Below are 19838 nucleotides of genomic sequence, written 5' to 3' on the forward strand. Positions count from 1 at the left end.
CTATCTCTTTTCGTCGTATCGTACGTTATGCCTGGGTATGAGGAATTCATTGTATGCAATAGAAAATGCTGAAAATATACACACACTGAAACAAATCTTACAACAGGGGTCTCCAACCTTTTTTAGGATGAGAGTTACTGCTCTCATCTACTCCCTGTATTTTTGTTTTGTTTTTGCAGTGTATATTAGCACATCAAGAGTGGGAGACTGAATATTTATTCACACCTGTAAAAGACAAGTGTGTGTGCTTGATTTGCGGGATGAGCGTTGCAGTCGGGAAGAAAGGCAACGTGGAGTGGCACCTCACCCCACTTCACAAGAAGTTTGGTGAAAATGATACGCCTTCGGTTTTTCTTCGATGGCCCTGCCTCTCTCATTTTGTATGATGTATCTTGCTTCAGTCATGTTCAAATAAAATCTGCACTTGTTCGATAGTGTTCATGTTCGGCTCGGAAATTTTAGCTTTAGCCGCCGGCTTGTGATCCGGTTAGCCTACTCAAACGTGATTGGTTGATAGTCGTTGTGGAGTGGGGGAGGGGTTAGATAGATATAGAGTTGTAGGAAATTGATAGAGCTCGCTATGAGTGAGGTTTTGTTTATTCATAGGGTAGATTATTTTTATTTGATTGATTTTAATTTTTTATATTTTGGATTTGCTTGGCGAGCTACTTATTGATACCTGCTGGAGACCCCTGTCTTACAACATACTAAAAACTTCTAACTTTAGACATTTGAAGTTAGAAGTTCTTTACATTTTGCATAACCACTTTCTTCAACCATAACAATTCAACACCATGTTTTACTGACACTGCATTAAGTGTGCTTCTAGTTCAGCAACAACTTTGCCCTAAAATACCAGAAACACTCTTCTCATCCACCACAATTGCCCCAAAAACGACAAGAAACGAGATAAGTATCTTATTTTGTTGCATTTGTGTGTCTTTGTGGTTGTGCGCGTGCACACATGTGTTCCTGTTTTAGCTGTCAAGCGATGAGTAAGAACGGGAAGAGGGAACAAAAAACTATGCGTTGTGATTTCAATGTGAAGGCAAAATAAATGGGTACAGTGCCCTTGTTAATCTCAAGCACTCTGCACCACGAGGGTGGCATTGATTGTATGCATACGCTCTCTCCCATTCCCGTGTATGTTACCCAACATGCGTGGGTGATGGGGTTACTGGTACAAAGACAAAGGCAGGATAATAAGCAACAATCTCTAAAGCGAGCCGGTGCATTCGTGTGCATTTGAGTGCAAGGCTTACATAACGTCCTTCTGGGGGGGTCTGGTTTTCGAACAGATAGGAAAAAAACCTGAGGCTTTCAAACTCACCTTCCGACCTTAATCTCGGTCTCAAGAAAGTGGCGATGAGATTCCGGGATGTATAGTGAGGGTTTAAAAGGGGTCACATATACCTACCTTCTGTTCCATGAGGTGTTTAGAGTGGAAACAATGCAATGCAGAGTGGGGTCCTTCACGTGGGTGACGGATCAGAAGGACGTGAACGAGTGGAATGCAACACCTGCGATGAGGTTAAGAGACCCGACACATCGCTCGGTCGTTTGCAGTGATGTGCAGTACCTTCCCCCGCGCCCCTGTTTGTGGTTTGTGATATAGTTACTTCAAAGGGGAGCACAAAAATGCATTTTCCAAGACCGAGTTTGTACTTAGACCTTGCTTTATAATGAGGCAGGAGAGGGAGAACAACTTATGCACTGGGTAACTGAAGTCACACAAAGATCAGACACTGGCCAGATGAGAAGAGGAAGATCTTGAATACACAAAGAACTAATACACAATTAATTGTGTGTGTGTGGGGGGGGGGGGGGGGGGGATAAACAAGACTAGAATAGCTGTAAGTGTGAAGCCTAATGAGACTGAGGTGCACAGTCCTGAGTCAAGATGGTCTGAATCTGAATTCTGAGAGCAGAGCAACATTTCTTTCAACAAGTTCTGAGGGGAAGTGTAGGAGGGGTAGTTTTTTTTTTATTATTGACAAATATTTTAAACTTGCAATTCCATTACTCAATTCTACGGTCTCAATTCTCTCTATGATTAACAGACCATAGCTAAGGACACAGTTATCCAATCATAGAACTGAAAGGACGATCTGTTTTAGCAATAAAATAATTTTTAAAGCTTTTAAAATTGTTGTTATATTCTGTGTCAAATGATTGATTTCTTTAATAAGTAGCCATGTAATAACACATTGGGTTCCTGCATCATCAGCCAAGGGCCCAGACAGTCTCCAACGCCCTGCCTAGCGCTGGAGCTGACCCATGTGGCTCATGGACATAGGGCATGACAAGCATAGCATCCCGGCAACACATGGGATATCCCCCCCTCCTATAGGCCTCCATCCTTCTGATTTCACTGCACTTTAATCAATCAAACTTCAATCAATATTCATAAAACCCATAAACAAAGAACAACCACATTTAAAAACCAAAGCCATGAGAAGTCATAGAGATAACCTTTTAGATTTAAATAATGCAAACAGATGACACATGACTTCATGGGCATTGTTTGCAAAGACTTCAGTGCACAGTGAGTGCCAGAGCGTGAAGCCCTTGGTTCCTCTGGCAGACGGCCCTAGAGGCGAGGGCAGCGCTGCTCTATCCTTGGCCGTGTCCACCGGGGCTAATGCAACCTGACACGAGCGTTTTACTCAGTCTTCTAAATTAAGATGTCAAGAGAGAGATCAAGAGGCAGTGGTCAAATGTTATACAATTATTTCTGTTGAGATTGAACCGTTTGTTGAGTGCTGTTTCGTATTATTGTTTTAGCTCCACTGAATATGTAATTGAAGTTTGTGCAAATGTCTACCGTTGCTTCTGAGGACCTGGAGTGTAAGCATTTTATTATCTTATGTCTTCACGTCAATTCGATTTATTACTGCTGAATAAAACATAAATGTGCTGTGTCAGCCGAATGGAATAACAGCCCTTCCACTCCCTCACTGCTCCCTAAATCTAAGCATCAGCCATTGTTTCTGTCTCATTTGGCACAAGCTTAGATCATCCTGGAACAATTATCTGAAAGACAAATGGATGTAAATGTATAAGTGGTATGAAGTCTCCACTTAAACTCAAAGAGCCCTCTCACAAAACGACTTGGGGCCTCAATTCAACATGTTTAACATGTGAACATAACATGTGTACGTAAGACCTCACATAGTATACATAAAACAAGAACATGTCAAAAATAAAAGGGTGAAAAAGCAAGAAACAACATGTGCTGTAATCGTTTACCAATTAGATCTGTTTGACAGAACACTTCTAAAAGTATAGACTCTAGATTCTCTCTGTCATTCAAGATGGAAAATATAATTGTTCCATGCCTCACTTGGCTTTCCCTTCACATGGTTGAACATGCTTATGGGAACACTCGCTCCATCTCGATCACAGAGCACGATTTGGTCCCCAACTAAGGCGAAGAGTAGGTTTTACTTCAAGCCATGATGTGGTATTCTATTAATACATTTTTGTTGAGTCATCAAGACAGACTCCCTGCTCCCCTGCTTCACATCAAAGTTGTGTTTAGTGCAAACCCGTTGGCACATAGAAACACAGAGAGGCTAATCTCTGTATTCTTTTAGGATGAGATAATAACAATGATATTCACAGAGTCACTCTTTCTGAAGAGTCAATTATGAGTCAAACAAGAGACTATATAAAAAAATGTAAACATGAAACAAGGATGTGGGAGGCTGAGCCTCCTGTGGGCATTCCCCTTCTATTTCTCTCTTTGGCTCTATGTTGGTTCTCAATGACCACACAGCCCTCGCAGGCCCCTCCCACTTCACCTCTCAACCAGGAACCGTACAATTACGCTCCAACACGCAGTGTACATAAACATCTCTCATTCATGCTTGTCTGTTGTTTTCACTGAAACTCCTTGCCGCCCTCCTCCATCCCCTCCACCTCCGAGATCAGGCTCCACCTGTCTACGGAGAACGATACTACGTCCTCATGGGCTGAGGCACCCCAGGATGCACGCCCAGATGGGATTCAACAGATTCACCAGGTAACCTGCACACCACATCTCCCCCTATGTTGCCATGCTAAGCTGAATGACTGCATCCAGGGTGTCTTTAATTGATCCTTCAAAACGTTAAATGTTAACACCCGTAATCGTTAAGCATCCATGGATTTGATATGTTATCAGAGCGACATATACTGTATCATAAGCATTATCTGGCTATGCAACAAGAAGGCGCCAACCACCATTGTATAATAAAATCCAAATATACACATTTAGTTCTTCCATGCTTCCAGAGCAGCATCAAAAATCACGACATGAGACTAAATGTTCTGCTGACTGTTAAAGGTGACATATTATACCACCAGGTGTGAGTGTGATTAGCCCTTACAAGCCGTTATGACATCACAAGTGGGCGTGTCCACCTAGATGTGTGCTGGATAGATCAGTCTACCAGCCTACCTGGTGGACTGTAGCAAACGTTGCTCATCTATCCGTCATACATCTAGGTGGACACGCACACTTGTGATGTCAGAAGAGGCAGATTTTCAAAACGGCTTGTAACAGCCACACTCTCACCGGAGGGGTATTCCATCAAAGTCGCTAACGAAAGCGGAGCTTAGTTGATTAAGCCCAGTTAGAACTAGCGCCAACTTTGAGGCTTAAGCTGTTCCATCAATGCAGTTCAGCCGCACCTCGTTAGTAGTAAGCCAGGCTAACGTTATCCTGGATTATGCGCGTTCGCGAGATATGTAACCAGCCCAGAACCATCAATGTCGAATCATGGATCAAATGTCCTAAAAGGACCGAGCGGGATCTTTTCCAGCGGCAAACAGAAGCTGCTTGTGGAGGTCTATGAGGAGTACAAGCATATAATAACTCAAAAATGGAACACCGTAACCATTAATAAAAACATGGAGGCCGTCTGGCAAAAAAATCGCCGATCTGTTGAATGAATAAGTAGTATTAAGCGTAACATATTTTAATTTTTTAAATAATATTGACCATAATTTTGTAGTCAGGGAGATAGTCTTGAGTTAACATGTCGGACTTGCACCCGGTCGTCCGGGGTTCAATCCCCTATAGGAAGGATTACTAGAGAAATCAAATAACTTTTCATGCCATTTATTTTCCATTTCTTTGAATATTCTTAATTAGGGAATTAATAAAATTCATAAAGGGAATTACAAAATGAAGCCAACGCCAAGAATACTATGAAATACTCTGGACGCGAACTCTGGTTGCGCGCACCACAGGGCAAGTGCTAGACCATTCACCCAACGGCTGATTCCTGATCACGCTATAATACATAGATTTGCATAAAAATGTGTTGAGAAAATAGCCACAGTAACAATAGATAGCAATTCACTGAATTATTTAATTTGCATCATTTAATCTTAGACCCTTAGTGAAAATATACGCTGTTTGTACATATATGTACATTTATGACAAAATCGTGAGGACTAGGCTTGGCGAAACCTTCTGATGGTACAATTGTTGCTGACAGATGGATTTCTCTGAAACACCTCTCAAGTTAGCCTGACAGTTAACCTGCTACCGACCAGGTTAGTTTGGTCGGATAAGTTGCCATGGTTACTTAGCGGAGATTCCCTTAAGTCACGTTAATGGAACGCAACTCTAGCTGAAAGAAGCCAGGCTAAGCAAAATAAGCCCGGCTTTACGCTTAGCTTGGTTGATGGAATACCCCTCTGGTGGTATAACATGTCTCCTTTAATCAGCATGAACCGCGTGAGGGAAAGCTGACAAAGGTCTCAAACCTTTGGTGGGTGGTAAATAGTTGTTGTCACTAATTAGCAACCACAACCTTGACATTAGAAACTAAGCAAAGCCAGCCTTAAACATTCAACACAGTATGGACAATCATTCATATTTTTATTTTGCTTCTTAGGGCCAGTGATTTTCTCGATAAACGTTTGTGGGAGTGTGTGTGGTGATGGCTGGTTAAAGCAGCCTCACCTGGCCAGAGTCTGGTTGGACTCTTGGGCTCTTGGGTGAGGCTGCACACTTGTTGCACATTGAGTAATCAGTGTGCCCAGGTTAAACCAGCTGTCTCCATTGCCACTCGGGAGATGGATTATGAAAGTATAAAAAAAAATTGAAATACCTCACTAGAAGGACAAACTGACTCCCTAATGTGCACCAGCTCAGGAGTACATGCACCCCAACGGGGGTCCGGTTTTGGACACGCATCTCCATAATGGAAAGTGTTGTTATTGCCCCCATGATGGTTTTTCTGCTGCTCAAAGGGCAGACTGATGTATTTTGTTTGCTCTGACTAGTGGGATAACTGGACGGCCTTTTTGTCGGTAACTTCAAGAACAGTGCCAGGGGCATAGAAGAACAAGATTAGATGGTGTGCTGTGCATGTCCAGGCAATTACTTTTATCCTACAAAATATATTTTATTACATAATATATTTCTAAATATAAAATTATTAATTTGTGTGTGTGCACACACACACCCACTGAATAATTTATATATATAGTTAGTTATAGAAAAAAAAAAAGAAAAATAAATTTAAAGAAATTTGACTTGGCTGCAGTCCAGCATTGACTGAGGGCTCTTTGCTTCGTGTTTTATATTTCTTACAGCTTATGGTCATAACCTTACTTGAAAGCTAGGCCTTAACGTTGACTTTTCTTGAGACATTTCAGAAACAAAGCATTTTGGCCACATCATAATGTGTCCCCTGCTAACAAAGCATGAGCTAGATGCTACAGAGACAAGATGCTGTCTCTGCTGTCTCTGCTCATGGCAATTTTCATGCTCTTTTGGCCTTTTCAGGGATGTTTACAGACTATATACGATGGGGGCAGACTGAAAGTCAGTGAATATTTACATTTTAGAGTATATGTTTTGTAAGGTATATCGTGGAAAGTCAGTGAGCTTGTACCGAAATATATATGCACGACAAACACACGACAGGCCGAATGCATGTATCTTTTACCTTACTACATTATTTACATTGAAGTGTAGTCATATTTAATTTAACTTTATAGGGTAATTTTAGAACGGTGGAAGAGAATTGTAGAGTTGCATGAGAGGTTAACTGGGTCATATGTAGTTCCTGTCTGTGTTTATGAATGTAAAACAGAATGTGAAAACAGCCTTCTCTTTCTGAATTCATTTCTGGACCTTACTGGTAATAAGTTATACATGTATATGCAAATGACGCATCTACTGTAAACATAACCATTAGTGTAGACTGGTATAGCCTATAACTGATTAATAATTAACTAATTAAAGTAATCTCCCTTTTCTTAATTTACAAATATATAGCTTGCAATGGGTTGAGTTTTACATTATATCGTTATATTAGTAGTCTACTTCCCAGGGAATCTATTTTTGAACATTTATTTGATCTTATCTGCATTTTAGTAATCTACAGTTGGTAGAACCTATATTATTATTGCACTGCGATAATGAATAAATCAATCAACGCTTTGGCTTTCCTCTTTTTCTGCTCCATCCCTCTATATTGATATATTGAACAACCCATTAGAAACACATATTTTTTGGGGGTTGTTATTCACTGTATTGTGCATGTTGATCGAGAGTGCTTTTTCAATGGCCACCTAATCACCCTATGCTATAAAATTGGTCTATTATCCACTTATTCTATGGTGTTTGTCTGAGTCTGAATCTGAGCCTAAATCAAAACAGCATAACATAAATAAAATAAACCCAGTAAACAAATCAACCTGAAGTATAATTTTTGTATACATTGTTTGTTACAATGCATTGCACTATATTAAAAAAAACCTTTCTCCAGCCATTCATTAAAATGAAGTTAAGTAATGATTATTAAGTCATTAACGTCTCAAAATGAGCTATGGGCCAATAGCTCAATGGCTTATCAAGCTATAGGTTACTTTTAGTGCAAAACTTGAATTGATTCTCGCCAAATATATCCCGTTGACGGGAGGAAGATGACATCTAAATAAGGAATTAGCACTGCACATGTGGCCACCGCTAGCCTCTTTGTCTGCTTTGCTATTTTTAATGATTGTGCTAATGAGGAATTCCTCCTAGAATAATGAAATGAATGGGAAAACGAACAAAAATATCAAGTGGGAAAGACATGCTCAAGGGCAGTCACAGTCAGATGCTCTTTCTCTTGTCAATCTCTCTTAGTTCAAAGCAGCGCTTCCTCTTGGCTATAGGTGCTACGAATGGACCCCTTCCTAATGTGGGAGCAAGACCAAGCCATTAGTATCTAGGAACTATAGGAGAAGAGAATATATATTAGATGCCCCTTATTATTGAATGAATATATTAAGTGAGTCTTTCTCACTTATTTCTGCTTCTGGCCTTTCCATGCATTAATGAACTTGCATATCCCCCCACATATTACCAAGTAAGTGGCAATGAGATTTGCCATGCACAGATTTACAGATGTATAGCTTTACATAGGTTACAGTGTCAAACCTAAGCATGCCAATATCTGCCGGGGGAATTACTAAGAAGATATTTTTCTACAAATTAAAACGTGGGTAGAATTATTATTTCCATCTGCATTTACATGTTATCAAAGATCATGAATTTATAGTAGCAATCTTGAAGATTTAAGTTTCGTAGATCTTTGCAGCTCACTTCCCAGAGATCAAAAAGTGTTGCATGTGTTACGTCAGTCAGTTGGCAGTTGGTTTACTGGCAACTAAATACCGTTAATAATTCCCATAACCTCACAAATGTGTTCATGTCTGCATTAAATTTCACAGGAAATATAGAATACTATTAGCCTAATATAGGTCGGAAAGCTCCAGTCACTCAGATTACTCATGGTATTCACACAATACCCACAAACATAAACATTGTAGGCATATAACTTACAGGCTTTTCCTTTGAGAAGGATTTGACTATCAAAGATGACTTTGACAATGTCTTTATATCGAAGATTCGAATCATTGAAGATTCAAAGTTACCCCGGCAATAAAGCAAATACGTTACACGCAAATACTCTATACGCTACTTTTATTTGGCCGAATACAATTATTCCATCGCATACCTCTGTCTACCTACCTACCTGGCTACCTGCATGCAGGTATTGCACATTAGTCTTCCACAAGGCTAGGCGGACCTATTGCTAAAGCTATCAAGCTAGTCCTGTGTTTTGGGGGAGTGGCTTTTGAGGGAGGTGTGAAAAAGTGATTTTTTTGGATTTTGGATACTTTAAAAATCTAGCTTGCTTACTTACTGGCTGGTTTCTCCAAATTGCCGGCCTACTTTTTGATTGTGAAGATTCGGAGCAGTTCAACGGGTAGAGAACATCACCTCTATTGTCACCATGCCCCCAATCTGTAATATCACCATTTATGTAATAAAAAAATAAACACATAACAAGAACATTATATTCATATTATTCAAGCTAGTTCTCACAGGTTCTGTTATATAGTTTAATTATATGGTAGCCTGTAATGTAGTACACAAATTATCGAATGTATTGATTACCTAAATCAAACTGCAGGAAAAGTTCAATAAAATAATAAGTTGATAGAAAGATTGAGGATTCAAACTCCAATCACAGGTGGAATGTTTCAGCTAGTCTCTTCTTTCTGGCATTAGCCAAAGGTCACTTTCTGGCTGCAAACTGCTCCCAGAATGCAGCAGCTTGGCTCCTTACTGTTTTCAACAGACTGCATTACATCACACCCCACAAAAACCTGCTGACTACCTTTAGAAAGACTGGAGGGCTGTTCTGGCTCCAGGTTGTAAGAGGGATGTGAGTGAGTTCGGAAGCTGCACACAATTCAATTCATTGTATGTGTATAGCCCTTAATCCCAGGTCAAGATCAAAGGGGCTTAACAGGCCATATATTTATGACACCCCCCTGACCCTAACCCCCCAGAGGGCAAGAAAATTGATTGGGAAAAGTGATTGGGTGCTGACCGGTTAACCCTAAGGAGAGCCCAGGCATTCAGGTAGAGTCACTGTGATGTGCCTAAAACTGTAATCCGCTAAAACAGACAGAATAATGAATTAGAAGGGGAAAGTGCTGTGCCAACCCGGCTCCGGGACAGCGCCCCTGGAAGCCCACAGACTGGTTGTAGGGGAAGCCTACCACCCATTTCCCCCAGATGGCGCCACTAAGGACAAACCAATTAAGGAGATGAGCACCTGTGTGACTAGTGTACGGAGAGACCGGTAAGGACTGTCGATTCCTCCCAAGGTTTTTCGTTCTTTTGTGTTTTGCAGTGAGAGACTTTATATGATTTTGAATAAACGTGCCGTTTTGGCTTTTCCCCTTTAAATTGTGTCCTGTTTGGGGAGGAGGCAGATCACTCAACAAGGCGGGTTGCCACAGTGCATACAAAATATGTAGACACTGCTAATTTAGTGAATACACAAACAAACACGTGTCAATACAATCAGAAACATTCACATCATCAGACAGACACACACTTCATCCACGCGTTTGGCATTAGTCCCAACATCAGCATCGTTTGGCACCCAAGGTGCCAAACAAAGGACTGTTGATGTAGGTTTTCTGCTTTGCTTTGAATAACTCGGCAGTCAGCTTCCCTGATTACAGGTGGCAGACTGTTCCATAGATGCACTATAGGCAAACGCTCTCTGTCCTGCTGATTTCTTGTTAACCTTTAGTAGCATTAGAAGGCCAGCTCCCGAAGACTGGAGGGGGCTTCTTTCACTACCGAAGGAGCCATAGGTCCTCAGGCAGGGTCTCTCCTTGACCTCCACCAGTCCAGGCTTCATCTTAAAGTGACCATTGAAAAAAATTTAAATGAGTCTGGAATAATTTATGGTATTTTTCCAGACCTGCTGATCCTTCTACCTCTGTCCTCCTATTGCAGTATTTATTTTGACCGTACATTTGTCTGAATAGCTTGAAGGTGGGAAATTGCATTTATTTTTCCTTTTTCATGTCCTGTACATTTAAGATGCTACATGAATAGAGTTAAGTAATGTGTTTAATAGGGATTATTATTTGTAGTATTTACACAATCTACAAACCAAATGGGCCCTCCGCCACACCACCTGTGTTATGCTTAATTAATCCTGTTACATCTCAGTGACTCCATTACATCTCATCTTACATCTCAGTGACAAAAATAAAAGCTATGCAAGCCAAGTTTAGACTGCCCAGCAAATGAAGCTACATTGCCATCGCTACACCTAAAATGGGTGTGTTACCGTACTGCACAGAAGGTAACATATGAGGGTATTGACCTGTTCGGAAGAAGGCATATGTCCCTCTTCCTGCCTCTTTTCTACTGGCTATCGCTCCCATTGAACTGGGGTCCAAATACCCCATTGTGACTGGGTACAATCTGACAACCCAGTTGCCAGAACGAAACGTAGTTCTCTGTACGGTACATTTCTGCAAACCACGGATTTGTGAATTTCAACGTTTCAGAACCATAAATACATTCAATATCAACGTTTCTAGATATGTCTGTATCAACTTAGAGGGTTTTAACTGCTAATGGTGCTTTTGATGCTCTTTTGTTGTTATGGGGCAATTTAATATGGGTAGGCTATTGTGGAGTGTGTGTGTGGATGATGGCTGGTTTAAGCAGCCTCCCCTGGCCCGAGTCAGACTGAATGGACTCTGAGGCTGGGTGAGGCTGCATTGAGCAATCAATGCAGAAACATAGCTGCATATAATTCTGGGGACTGTGTGTGTGTGTGTGTGTGTGTGTGTGTGTGTGTGTGTGTGTGTGTGTGTTACTAGTAATGTATGGACAAGCTTCACAGGCTGTCATTCTCCGTGCAACAAAGAAGAGTCGTGTTAGACCTTTATGCAATGTCAGACAGCACCCTGATTCTCGTTACGATTTGGAACAGCTGAGCACACCCATCACACACACCATTCTTGGTGGCCTCCACTCTATCAAATGTTATTTGTGAATCACACAGAGAATGAGGGTGTTAACAAAGGAGGAAATAAACAGACTGGGACATCTTGAACTAAAAACATCTGAAATAAACGTCTTTTATTTGGGCTCCTGCTGTTCGGACGCAGCGTGCTTCTGCCAACCGGCGCGGTCTGTTTTGGTTTTGTTTGTGAAACGGAAATTGTCAAAGCCAACGTAACGCAGTTTCTCCAATGGATGGTTCTGGTTTGCCACTGCCATTCAAGGAGGTCATGGCACGGTCAGAACACCCAATTGGATTTTAAAGATTTTGAAGACGATTTAGCTTTTTTTGAGTGTCCAATAAGAAAGAATGCATTTCTCATTTTTCTTATTTCTAACAAACGACAGCTGGATAGTACTTGTGCGTAAATCCTTTACTCTCATCCAAGTCCTAACTTGGTGGCCTTAACATGTCATGTAACTTGATGATGTAACTTCTAGCATGCGTTACAGTTACAAGCATCCCTTCACACTGGATACAATCCAACGTACACGGGATCATTGCGCAGTTTGTTGCATAATACTACTTATCCCTTCCCAAGAGGGCCTGGTGGTCCACTTTTAACCAACGTAGCTCTGCTCTGCTGCTTCACTACAGCCCTCGTAATGGTCATGTGATCCGGGTCATGTGACATGGGTTTTATTTTAGTCCTCCATTAGCGATTCAAACAGCTGTTTGATACAGGCGTACAGTTTTCCTCATGGTACATTCATATAAATTATAATTATTTATATAACTATTACAACCAGGGTTTCACAGTAACTACTAATTTTGGGTTAATAACTATTACTATTATCACTGTTATTATCACGGTTAAGTAGCTTTTCATCAGCTATTTCATAAGAGGCCAATAGACTGCAGAGACCATAATTGGTCTCTGCAGTGAAACCCGTTGAGCTTCATTCTTAGCAACCATTTAATGTTTCCTAGAATCAGGTGTGCCAGGAAGCAGAAGGTATTGTGTGTGTGTGTGTGTGTGTTAGATGTGCCTGTGTTCTGTGTATTAGATGTGCGTGTGTGTGTGTGTGTATTTGATGTGAATGTGCATGTGTGTGTCTTTTGCACATGTGTGTGTTAGATGTGCCTGTGTTCTGTGTATTAGATGTGCGTGTGTGTATTTGATGTGAATGTGCATGTGTGTTTTTGCACACATGTGTGTGTGTGTGTGTGTGTGTTTTGTGTGTGTGTGTGTGTGTGTGTGTGTGTTCTGTGTATTAGATGTGCGTGTGTGTGTGTATTTGATGTGCATGTGTGTGTCTTTTGCACGTGTGTGTGTGTGTGTGTGTCTTTTGCACGTGTGTGTGTGTGTGTGTGTTTGTGTCTGAGCTCAGCCCTGTGGTGTGCTTTGCTTGCATGCATGCTCTGCATAGGCATATACCCAGCTGGAAGAGAGGACATGTATGGGATGTCAGCATGCATTAACCTCTCATGCAACCCATGGAAGCCATAGGGGGGCACATGTGTCCAGGTCCCACCAGCTTTAAGTCACTCCCCTCTGGAAGTCAAAGGCCACACTGGAGTACCTACGGCCTTTTTACTCTAAAAATAGACATTACTATTTTATATTATTTGAGGTCAATTTCTTTTTTTATTTTGTCACAATCAAATCAAATAAACTTTGTTTCAGGGAAATATCCCAAACTCGAGGAAAGGCGAGCAGTTTAAAACATTACCGCCATGATACAGTGGGAATCGATATGGAATTTATACTCCCATTAACGTGTGTCTGGGAAGAGGTATTGGCGTTTCAATAACTGAATGACCCCTAAAGCTTTAATATTTATAAAAATTTGAGGGAGAGAAGGGCGTCAGAATAAATCCCTAAAAAAAAGCAGGTTATTGGAAACATAAGGAGGTAGCCTACACTTCACTGGTGGAATGGGTCCTACTGTATCATTGCCAGTTCATTCATGGCTTTGTCCTTTTCTAGATGTGCCATCTTAATGGCATGAATAACCTTCATGCATGATGGATGACACTTAACTCCAACTGTATATTTCGAAACTGAGTGTTCTTGAATAATCAACATGACCCCTCACTTGCTTTAATAAAACAAGTGGGTCATCCGATACTGTGAATCAAATCTGTGCATAATCAAACCATGCAAACAAGCAGGTCCCGTCTGCGCCATATGTCTGCTACAATAGTGTTAGCTCATCACTCTCTTGCCCTGTCACACATTCACTTCACCCCTATTCCTCCCTTACCCCCTGCACTCCCTTTCTCACCAGCTGATGTGAGGGTGTGAACTAGAGAAAGTGAGCATACCCCCCCACACACTTCATTTCTTCTGTGGTCTGGCAGCTCCATGCTAGCCTAGCTACCGCCACGGGCAGCCATGTCAAGTTGTCACTGGATGAGTCCTACTATGGAGGATAAACCACTGGGCGCAACAGGGGATCATCCGAATAGCTCCCACACTTCTGCCAATAACTGTGATTTCTCACATTTACATGTCACTTTATAAACATATTAACCTAAATGATTTAATAATATATGTTCTGCCTCGTAATTATTATGAGTTAGAACCTCATTATTACCTCATTAAAAACGAATTATTACCTCATATATTAGCCTTTTTCTTGTCATTAATTTATCCTTCTGGAGTATGACTCAATCAATAGTTACCAGTGACCCATAACAATTTCAGTGCCCAATCAAAAGATTAAGAACTTAGAAGTGTGAGGGAGAAAGCGGTTGCTATGGTGGGTTACAGCCTACTAAATCTGTCTTTACTATATTTCATGACAATCTTCACGAAACCTTTGTGTATGGGGCCACCTTCAAACTTTGATGAAATGTGCCACCCTCAAAGTTTACAGCCTGTAGAAAAATACTTTCACGAGAACCCAAAATGAAAGTTAGTTTGAGTCCAGTGACATGCACAGTGATAAAGCAGCTATGTGGGACTTTATGAAAGAAATGGGCAAATTTATACTAAAAAGACATCTCCAAGTACTATTACTTTAAAACAAGAAACCAATTTCAATGTCCGCTGACAGTTTAATTACTTCACATTACTTTGTTTGAGTTGCACAAATTGTAAACCATAACTCAAGATAAGTTTGTATGAGAACCATGATTACTTAATTGAAAATATATTATACATTTACAAACAAATATTACTGCCAAAAAATGTTTTCCAACAAGACCAGCTTAATAGTACCCCTTATGAGCCATGGATGTCTTCATATTGATATTCTTTAGCTAAACCCTGTTGTAAAATGAAATAACTTGGGTTAAAAAATGTTGTGAAAAAAGTGCTATATGAGGTAAAAGGTGAAAAGGAAGTCAAATTGACTCATCGTGTCTGAATGTTCGCCTGACTGCCGCACTAAAAAACATCTACGAAGGGTGAGTTTCGAGGCTGTTTGCATTTTGCAACAGATTGGATGGACATAGGTTTTCTCACATGCAGTATTTTGTTTCTGAGCTTTGGAAAGGCAAGCTGTCACCAAGGCAACAGCTGCCCCTTAGGAATACGTAGGCGGCCACTGGATCTAATCCGGCAAAGGGGATTTAGCTGGCTGGTTCTTCCTTCCCATTTTTCCATCACAGTCATAGCAACTTCCTGGGCATTGTTGAACCTGCTTTGTGATGGGCTGTTATGTATGCTATCTGCATGAGTGAGCTGACGAATGTGACGTGTACATTCCACATACCGTGGACATGAGCCTGGCATGTGTAGGAAGAGACCAAAGCTTCCTTTTCTTCTTTTGTTTATACCGAAGCTAATAAGTAAAGCAAATATGTTCAAGTAGTAAACTAGATAATCAATCATTTGAAATGTGTCTAAATATTTATATTCCTTCCCATCTGGGAAAACCGATTACTGGCAGAATACAGAATAATAACCTGCTCTTCCTATCTGAAAACCAAGGTCTGAGAGTGTGTGTCTGTGTGTGTAGTTTGGTTGCAAACTGAAATGAAAGGAAAACAATATTAACATTTTCGAAGAGAAATAAAAAAAAAAAAACACTTTCTAATCCAAATTTATGACAGATCAGCTGTTACACATGTTTCAATGAATAAAAAACATGTTGGCTCAATTACTGTAACACAAATAGTTTTGGAGTGTGTGTGGATGATGGCAGGTTTAAGCAGCCGCAGTCTTAGGCCCTGTCCACACTAACCTGGGTAAATCTACAAACGCATTAATATTTATCCGTTTAGCCCTTTCGTCCACATTAGAACAGCGAATTCCGACACTGAAAACGATGCTTTTCAAAAACGATCGCTGAGGTGGATAAATGTGAAAACTCTGGGTTTGCGTTGTAGTGTGGTCAGGGTAGACGAAGGCTTTCAGAGATGATGACGTTTGGTTGCCATGACGCTGCCACACGCTTGCGCTCGAGACAGAGACGCTCATCTAAACAAAAATGGCAGGTGAAATGGAAATGATGATTTCTCTGTGCAATGTACTTATGTATCTTCAGTTACAACTGGGCATACTGTCTCATACATATTTGTTACTCCAACGCCGAAGGCGAGCGCTGTACTTGCTGTGCTTAAGCGATGGGAAAAAAAATGCAAAGACGCCAGTTCAAACCATACTTGGAGTGGCGTTTCTAAAAAATATATATATATGGCTCAAACTTGGTTTGAGCCATATTTTTGCTTGTGAGTTAAAATGATAAGCCAGCTGATCAACTGCAACTATCAGCTGATCACATGCCTGTAATCTAAACAGAGAGGCGTGGCGGGAGTCGCGTTACCACAACAACAACTGTTTATCAAAATCATTTCAGTGTGGAACGTGGATGCAAAACATTCCGTAAACTATATGAAAATGATAGTGTGGACAGAGATCGTTTTCATTGCGAATGTGCGTTTTTTAATATTTACCCGGGTTAGTGTGGACAGGGCCTTAGACTCTGGGCTAGGTGAGGCTGCACACCTGTTTCATATTGAGCAATCAATATGCACGGGCCGTCTCCACACAAACGCAGGGAGTTCTCCCAGATGGCAATAACACCAGGCCATGTATCATGACTGAACCTTTACAATAAACCGGATTTCTAACAGCACCCCCCTGTGTCCTTTGTGTCGAGGAGCCCAACATAAGTCACCTAGGTGGAGTGTGGCAGTCACCTAGATGGCGGGTAGCATCGTCTTTTGCTACAACAAGTTTTAGGGGGATGCAAAGGTTTCCAAACATTCTCCTTCCTCAGAACGGTTACTCCTTTGATAAACAGTCGGGCTTCGAATCCCTAATCCCATGCATATTTATAGAGGAGATATAAAAAACAAAAGAAAACGTGCATGCTCGTAGCGTGCGAGCCGTGCAGCGCGTAGCTTCTATTTATAGCGCCTCCTGTGACTGTTTTGTGGCTACACACGTGAGGCTTTGGCAATGTCAACAAAACGTAAAATTGACCTGGATTACCACAATACGTCTTTATTAGGTTTATTAAATAGTTTAGCTGTTTATGGATTTTTTTGGAACATGTCCCACATTGTGCTTCGTGGTGTGGAAATGCTCGCCTGCTCCTTGTTTATGTTAAATGAACAAGGCTGACTCCCCTCCGGACGAGAACCATTGATAAATCGAGAATTGGTGCGATGCATCTCTTGGCTGATGAAAAAACAGCTGAGAGAGAGAGAGAGAGAGAGAGAGAGAGAGAGAGAGAGAGAGAGAGAGAGAGCTGTTATTGATATCTATAGAAATTTAACTGCACCCTGTGTCACATTCATACAGTTTGCCCCAGACCAAACAGAGAGGTGCAGAGAGAGAGAATAGGCAGAACTATAAGTGCATCCAGCAAACAGAAAATGCTACAATCTTCACACGCTTCATTTCAGTCGTCTGTACTTCTCCACACTTGCTCCCCACCCCACCCCACCCAGACACCCCCAGGCAGCAGACCAACTTGCCTCTTAAAATTAGCTTTCCATTTGGTTACGGGTGTAGCCTGTGTGATGCATCAGCACTTTCCTTTTTTCACATTTTTCACAACATTAAATCATCTGGGTTTTTTTTGGCGAGAGGTCACTGAGGGGCTCAGAGGAGCAGTCTGGGTCTGGCTGTACACCCGCCCACCCATCCTCAAGCACTTTGGTCTCCACACAGAGAGCTTTTAGCCCGCTGTGTGGGATGCAGTGTACAGCTGCTAGGTTTGCTTGTGTTTAATGCTCATGTTTGAGTGTGGAAATAAATGTTTGGTTTGAGTGTGGATTTGAAGGTTGCATTTGAATTGATATATATCCTCAAATGTCCTGTGGTATTGAAATAATAGGTTGACATATCTCTTCGTCATGGTGCTATTAAGGATATCGGTGTCATTCAGCAAATTTTAAAGGTAGAAAAAAAATCTCTTCCATGTAGAGGATATTTCGGTCCTCAGGCCTTCTTATAATAATAGTGATAATAAATTGAATTTTTGAAGCGCTTTTCAAGGTACCAAAAGCTTTAGAGTGTGTGTGTGAGTGTGTGTGGGTATGACACCTCATCCATTACCAGTGTCCACTACCTCCCACTTGGGTGATGCATGACCGCAAACATGCGCCAGAAAGCTCACCACACACTCACTGCGTTTACATGACACTCAAGAAAGTCAAATTATTTGGTTAGTCCAACTATGATTGGATTACTAAAATGCATGTATACACCTTAGTTGAGCTAAAATCCTAAAAATATCCAAAAAATATTCTCTGATATTATGAATCTTACAGACTGTGTCGGGTTCTCCGACTCTCTGGTACTTCCACAACAAGTAAAGACTCGTAGTGGGGTTTATCTCGCCAATGGTGAGAAGGAATTAGGGGAAAGGAACTTTGGCTTTGACTCTCTGAAGTCCAGATTGAAACACAACATGGAGGAGAAATCAATGTTTTCAGTAGACAGCTGTCAGTTCACTTCGGGACCATATAATTTCTCAGACACTCCATTGTTCCGACCTCGTATGCAGACTCCTCTGCCGGCAGAGCCAGCTCCTCCGGCTGCATCTGCGTCGGCATACAACCGAGAGGTCGGAACAATGGAGCGTCGGAGAAATGATATGGACCCAAAGTGAACTGACAGCTGTCTACTGAAAACATCTTTCTCGAATGCAGGCGCCTGAGTTTGTTGCTGCTGGTGACGTAAAGAGGTCAACCGGTGGCTCTATTACCACTAGTTGAAATGGGTACAGCGCCACCTATCGTACCGGGGAATGACATGCTTCGGCTAATGAATCGATTTACTCACCGCCATGTATACTCAGACAATTGCAGTTGTCCAATTGCAGAGCATAGTCGAACTATGTCTTTAATCGGATTAAGCTGTGCATGTAAACGTACTGACTGACACTAGCACAGTGGAGAGGTGCGGAACGATGAAACAATCCAATCAGAGACCGGGGGCGGATTAGGGGGGGCATGTTACAAGAGCCGGGGTTGGGAATTTGGCCAGGACACCGGGGTGAGCACCCCATCTCCTGTTATGAGTGCCATGGGAGCTTTGGAACCAGGAACCAGCCCTGCTTAGCTTCCAGACGAGATGATATTGCTATGCAGGTACTGGTAGCCATGGTAGTGGCTTCTTCCAGACAACATCCCTGGTCGTGTGCTGATGGACTGTGCAGAGGAGCTCAAAGCACTCAAAGTCTTCATAGACATTTTCAACACTTCTGAGTCAAGTGCTTTGAAAGGCTAGTCATGGCTCACATTAAATCCACCCTCCGCGCCACCTTGGACCCCTACCATTTTGCATACCGAGGTTACAGATCCACGAGGATGTTATCGCTTCTGCTCTTCGCCCAGCCCTCATCCACCTGGACACCAAAAACTCATACGTCAGTCTGCTGTTCAGACTTTACTTCAGCATTCAACACCATTATCCCTCAGCAGCCGATCGGCAAACTGGACCAGCTGGGGCTCAGCACTTCCCTGTGCAACTGGCTGCTGGACTTATTCAGTGGCCTCAGGCAGTGCGGGTCGGCAGCAACACATCCAGAACCACCGTTCTGTGCACAGGGGCTC

Source organism: Micromesistius poutassou (assembly GCF_964030765.1).
Source record: "Micromesistius poutassou genome assembly, chromosome: 3".
In the NCBI taxonomy this organism is placed as follows: Eukaryota; Metazoa; Chordata; class Actinopteri; order Gadiformes; family Gadidae; genus Micromesistius; species Micromesistius poutassou.